We start from the raw sequence: 6,156 nt of genomic DNA, 5'->3' as shown, positions 1-6,156 counted from the left end.
TTAGGTGCACATTGGCGTTTTAACCATGACAGTCTCAACCTGTAATACTGTATGTAGCTGGGGCTGTTCCAGGGATGCCTAGCAGCTCCCAGAGGTTGGCCATTCACGTCCACATGTATGAGCCCCAAACTTCTTCCTGGAACCAGCACTCCATAGCAGCAGAACTATTTTTCTCCAGCTCATTTGGTCATTGATGACTGTGTGTCAGAATGATTTAGCCAAAGATAAAGTAGCCTGTGAGAACAAGGTGCTACATGGTATAGCATACCTGTCAACATACACCATGGATAAGGAATGTACTAATGTAATTGTCTTAACATGTTTTCCTTTTTTTACAGATTGGTATTTAAATTTGTGGCAACTGTATGTGGACCTTTATTTAAGACTTCATAATAAGCTTCATAAAAGGTTCAGGTTACAGAAGAAAAGAAAAAGCCAGACACAGCCAGGGCAGTGTTATTCCCTCTCTTATACAGCTCATCGGCAGAGCAGAGGACTGACTGGGCAACTAGTTCAAGGCCAGACATCAGTACGATGGCTGGGAGTTGTTGTAATGGAGATCTTGAGAATTCCTGTCCAGCACAGCCACATCCCAGAAAATCAACAATATCATACAAATATATACATTATTTCCAAATATTATCCAGAGCAGTGTGTGAGCACGGGCAGCACTATCTTGGAGCCTCTGGAGATATCAACGAGAAAAACAGATCTAGGAAAAAACAACAACAACAACAACAAACCTTTTTTTTTTATTTTTTTATTTTTTTTTGGTATTCTTTGTTTTTATAAGTCAGGGTTTATTTGTTTTCTTTCTTTTCTTGGTTTGTGTTTTCCCTGGAGTACTTTCTTTTTCTTCTTTTGTCTCTGCAACAGAACATTTAGGTTTCAATAGTCTCTAGTATGTGATTCCATCAATAGATATTTTACTCTCAGTGACTGAAAAGTATCCAGCAGCAACCCATCGATACTGTTTGTGCATGAGAAACTTCAGGATACCGGTCTTTCAGAGCACAAGTAGTTATCATGAAAAGTAAATACTGCACCTAATTTGGCATCATTTTTTTGGTCACATCTACACCCAATTACAACTTGTGGAAAAAACATCGGAATTTGTAGATTAAAACCTAACAAACTTGAGGAAAATTTAGAAAGGAGGTTGGTAAGATCCTACAGGCTTTATTCTTGCACTCAGAGCACAGAAACATGTAAAGGTTCAGCAGCTTTTAGCTCTGCTTTCCATCGCTGTCTTTAGTATTCCTGTCAGAGAAGTACCATTTAGTACCATCCCTCTTCTCCTATGTCTCATTTATTTGCCAGCATTTTTAGCAATGCAAGTCTTGTTGGTAGCTGTGAGAAGAGGACAATTTGAAAACTTGGGAAGAAAGTACAGTTTCTTTCTTTCCATTAGACTGTCTTTACTTCTGTCAATGAATATTAGTTATGGAGGAAAGAAGGACACTTTCCAAACGTATTGGGTTTATGTGGCAAGAACTTGGTAGCAGGGGGCTGTAGGGGTGGCCTCTGTGAGCAGAGCCCAGCAGCAGCCTCATGTCAGATCAGAGCCAGCTTCAGCCGGCTCCCAAAGGGACCTGCTGCTGGCCAGCGCGGGACATTTGTTGGGCCTCTGGGACAACAGAGTTAGGAAAGGAGAAAAAATAAATCCTGCTGTGCAACAGCAGCTGGGAGAAGGAAGTGAGAACCAGCTCTGCAGACCCCAAGGCCAGTGCAGAAGGAGGGCAGGAGGTGCTTCTGGCTCTGGAGCAGAAGTTTCCCTATTGAAAGCCCATGTAGGATCAGTTTGGGATAGACAGCATCCCGTGAGAGGGACCCCACGTGGAGCAGGGGCAGAGAGTGACCATGAAGGAGCAGCGGAGACGAAGCGTTAGGGACTGACTGCAGCCCCCCTTCCCTGTTCACCTGCGCCACACGGGGGAAGAATGTAGAAGAAGGTGGTTGGAGAGGAGGTATATTTAATTTGTTTTTAGTTTCTGATTGCTCTAGCCTGTTAGTAATAGGCAATAAATGATATTAATCTCCATAAGCTGATTGTGTTTTGCCTGTGACAAAAATTGTTGAGTCATCTCCCTGTCCTTATTTCAGCTGCTGAACCCCGTCCATCGTATTTTCTGCCCTTTCCCATTTGTGGCGGAAGATTAAGAGAGAGATTGTGGTAGAGTCCAGCTGCCCAGCCAGGTAAAACAACCACCCTAAAACATACCAAAATAAAAAAGCTGCATCAAGGTTACACCCTACTGTTGCTGTTCCAGTAGCAAAGGGTATGGTCAGTAGGGGCCTGTGGAAATACATTGAGATCTTCAGAAAAAAACAGAAATTACACGTTACAGAACTGCAGGAATGCATGCTTCCTTCCATTTTTGCCGTCATTGAGGCCTACTTGAAAAGAAGTTATGATAATAAGTAACTTGAGTCTCAGGATGTCTTACGGAGAACTGTAATGAAGCTGTCTGTTCAAAAGCTCATGTGGCCTCTAATTAGCTCAGGTTCACCCTGCCCCAGCGAGACACAGCTCTGCCAACATTTATAGACCACAGCTTCCCACCCTGCTGTCTGAAAACTGGGGACCACCAGGGTGCCCACATATCTGGCTGGGCCTTTATCTGCATGGCTCCCTTACATGCCCCCATACAGATGTCCCACCAACAGACAGGGCAGCTCCGTGGTAGCCCCAGAGGGTATGGTACTGTAGGTGGCACTGAGGAGGGCAGCACTGATCCCCCTTGGGAGCAGGGCCAGGGTCTTCTTGCACCTCCTTTGACTTGGCTACCGAAGTTTGGAAGAGGGAAACTCTTCTAAAGGGCTTTGGACAGAAAACAAGACACCTGTAGAGGTCTCTCTTCACTTGGTCAGAGAAGATTTATCTCAGCTCCTCCAGTGCACTTGCCAAGACAGTGCTCTGTGCTCTTCTTAAGAAAAATAAAGAACATCAATAAGGCTTTCAGAAATATCATTTTACAGGTTTAGTTAATTCATACAGAATCCTTACTATTCAATTTCTTCTGCCATTTTTGGATTGATGAATTCACAACATACAGCACTAATTGTCAGGCAGCTACATCTAAACCCTGTAATAGCTAGATGCTCTAACAGGAATTGACAGCTGACACATATGGAAAGTGTTACTTACCATGGCCTGAAATTGAGGGAATTATGTGACAAAATTAAATGCTTACATGCTTCCAGGCAGAAACTCTTACTTTAGTAAGGATCAAAGAAATACAATTACTGCACAAAGATTTACTGCAGGTAAGTTTGATCAGGATTTTATATCTACAACATACCACTTCAAATTATGTCACCAGGTATGCACGTAAACACATTCATCTTGATGGATGTCACAGCTTGCTTAATACTGCCAACAACACAATGCCTTTTTGCAGCAGCATCTTTGGGAAGAAATGAAAACTCCAGGCTTTTTTATTCTTTTCCACATATAGCCATTTACAAATACTTCTTTGTACAATTAAGTTTAATTAAGCACACTGTATTCACTTAGGAGATTTTCTCTTCCATCATCAGGATTTTGAAAGCAATTTTATCACACTAATTTGTTATTTCTGATCCTCCACCCCCTGTAAACCTTATTATTATTTTCCTGTGAAGGCATTCATTTGTCAGACATTCTTCCCAACAAAATCTGCAGCAATGCTGTGCCTTGTTGAACAACCAGTATATTTCATAGGTAGAAAAGGACTGTTGCTTTAAAAGGAATTCTCATAGGTGGACTACCCACTAATTAAGCAGAAAAAGAGGAGGAATTTGGTACACATTAGTTTGCTTTGCTTTCCAAACTGCCAGGTTAGCAAGGATTAGGTAATGGCATAAAATTGTGTGCATTTTCAAAACATTTTTCCAGCAGAGGGATGTAGAATTCCAGTTTTCTTTTCTTTTTTTTTTTTTTTTTATGAGTTGCAAGAATGGTGGGACAATTATTTTCCATGTCATGAACACCAGAATGGTCCTATTTAAAAAAAAAAAAAAAAAAAAAAAAAAAGAACAAAGTAAGAGAAAAAAAGGCAAGAAAGCTGGTCTCGGGAGTTTCCATATCTGAGCAACTGTTAAACTGCTTCCCTGTTTGTAATCTGAATAAATGATGACCATGAACACTTTTGAATTACTTACCAGATCACTGCCTGGGAAATGACTGGGGTAAGTATTCCTGAAACTATTCAGAGTAAATTATGGGTGAAAAAGTGAGAGAGCATACACATGATTTAGAAACTATCTGGCCAGTATGTGGCAGCCTGAAAACAATGCAAACTGTATCTGCAGTTCCTCTGGAGTATGAATTTCTCTGGTGCGAATCAAGTTAAAAAATAAGGTAACATGACATGTAGCAATTAAAGAAAGAAATGAAAAAAAAAAAAAAAGTTGTTGACTAGGCACTCTAGGGCCTTTAGACCAACAAATATAATTTCCCTTGTTAAAGCAGTTCAACACCAGTCACAGGGGGAAACCTGACCCCAGGAGCCCATCCCAAATAAAATACATTTGTTTAAATTTTGAAAAACAAATTGAACATCAGTGCCTGTCATTCAATTTCACCTGGACATTGACAGCCTACTCCAACGGGACCAGCCAGGATCCCCTGTCTTCAAGAGTCCACACCATCTCCCCCCCTCAGGAAGTCACATCTGTATGATGGTGAGGACACTCTCCTACCTGCTCCTCTGCACTGACACGAGAGTTGAAAGCTGGCTTGTCATTTAGGACAAAAGACCTAAATCCATTTAATTCACTGTGGAGACCTGATGGAGCAGCTTGAGGCAGCTGGGAGCTGAGCTATGGGATATCCCAGAAAACAGGGTGGGGTCTTCACCTGCCACCTGTGAAGGACTTCAATTTCAGCTGGTAGCAAGTATCTTCTGGTCACCAGCCTTGGTTTGTCCATCCCCCAGCTGGTATGAACCAACAACATTACACTGAATCACACAGGTTTCAGCAAAGTTGGCCTCTGCTCAGAGACTGGAGCATAGGTGCAGCTTTTTGAGTCCTTCGCGTTTGCCACCCAAGCCACCAACCTGGAAGAGAAACAGACTGGGTTAATTCTTCTTGCAGTACCAGTTCCCAGCCTGAATTCCCTCTTCCCAGTCCCTCACCTACCAAATTTCCTTCCTCACCCAGAGATTTCAGGCACACAAAAAAAGGCTTTTGCAGAGTGCAAAGAGGAGTTTGTCCTATTGCCCAAAAGCTGCTTTATAATTCCTGCTATGTGTCAACTGAAGAAGGAAACGTTTCCTCTTTAATTGTAGAAAATTGCATTCAGCGATACAGAATCATTTCACAAAACAAAGTGCTGGTTAAGCCAATTAAGAGATTCTAAATTAAAAAAGAAACAAGCTGTTGTCAATATACCAATGTCAGCTCTCTCCAGTGCTTGGAGTTATCCAATAATCAGGCGCTTTCAGGGGGTCCAGTCCTGCATCTACTGAAGTCAATGGCAAAACTCCCAATGATATCGGGGGAGCAGAATCCAGTTACTAATCTACAAGCTGCTTGTTCAGTAAGTCATAGTAATTACGCAGATGGCCATATAAAGAAGTTCAGCTGAAAGTCATTTTGCGTTAAAAAAAAAAAAAAAAAGAGAGAGATAAATATAGAAGAGAAATTCTGTTGTAACAGAAAAACTACTGAAGTCTTAGATTTCAGAAATAGCAGCTGATAAATCATTTGACATCATAAAAGTGGTGGACAAATTGTAACAGATATCAAGATAGGTATGAAGAAAAGGTCTGTAAGAAACTATACCTTCATTTCTGCATTAAGATAGCATGTAACTAAGCTTGCAAGATTCTGAGTTTTAAACCATTAGAAGTGATTGATTTCATCAGGACTGTGAAGTGTATGAATTAGTATATTACTGATTTATTCAGATCTGCTTTCTTTGAAATAGGGAGCTGGGTTCAAAAGAAAGGGAATAGCAGGAGGGAAATGTGTGTAGATCTCCAGGCTAGGAGGAACCATTTTAAATTGCTGCAGGGGAGTTTCAAATTAAATAGGGAAATAGTTTTTCTCCAGAGTCTGTGAAATCTTTACTAGTAGCACTCTTTAAGAGTGGGTGTTAAATAAATGTTTTTTGGGAATGTCAAGAAGAGAAGCAGATTCTGCCTTAAGAAGGGATGGTGGACTTGAGGA

At 41.2% G+C, this 6,156-nt stretch overlaps 1 long non-coding RNA gene across 1 annotated transcript; it reads right to left on the bottom strand.

The window, feature by feature from the left end:
* Window positions 1–3,268: 3,268 nt before the first annotated feature.
* On the bottom strand, window positions 3,269–5,511 carry LOC118160549. The gene is made up of 3 exons (XR_004747563.1): window positions 5,377–5,511; window positions 5,121–5,240; window positions 3,269–5,042 (listed from the first exon to the last, which is right to left on the bottom strand). It is a non-coding gene; the product is annotated as an uncharacterized LOC118160549 (long non-coding RNA).
* Between the last annotated feature and the right edge of the window lie 645 nt (window positions 5,512–6,156).

The sequence above is a fragment of the Oxyura jamaicensis genome, chromosome 1 (genome assembly GCF_011077185.1).
Source record: "Oxyura jamaicensis isolate SHBP4307 breed ruddy duck chromosome 1, BPBGC_Ojam_1.0, whole genome shotgun sequence".
Lineage (NCBI taxonomy): Eukaryota > Metazoa > Chordata > Aves > Anseriformes > Anatidae > Oxyura > Oxyura jamaicensis.
Note: the sequence above shows the minus strand (reverse complement) of the source record. Positions and strands in the feature narration are given on the sequence as shown.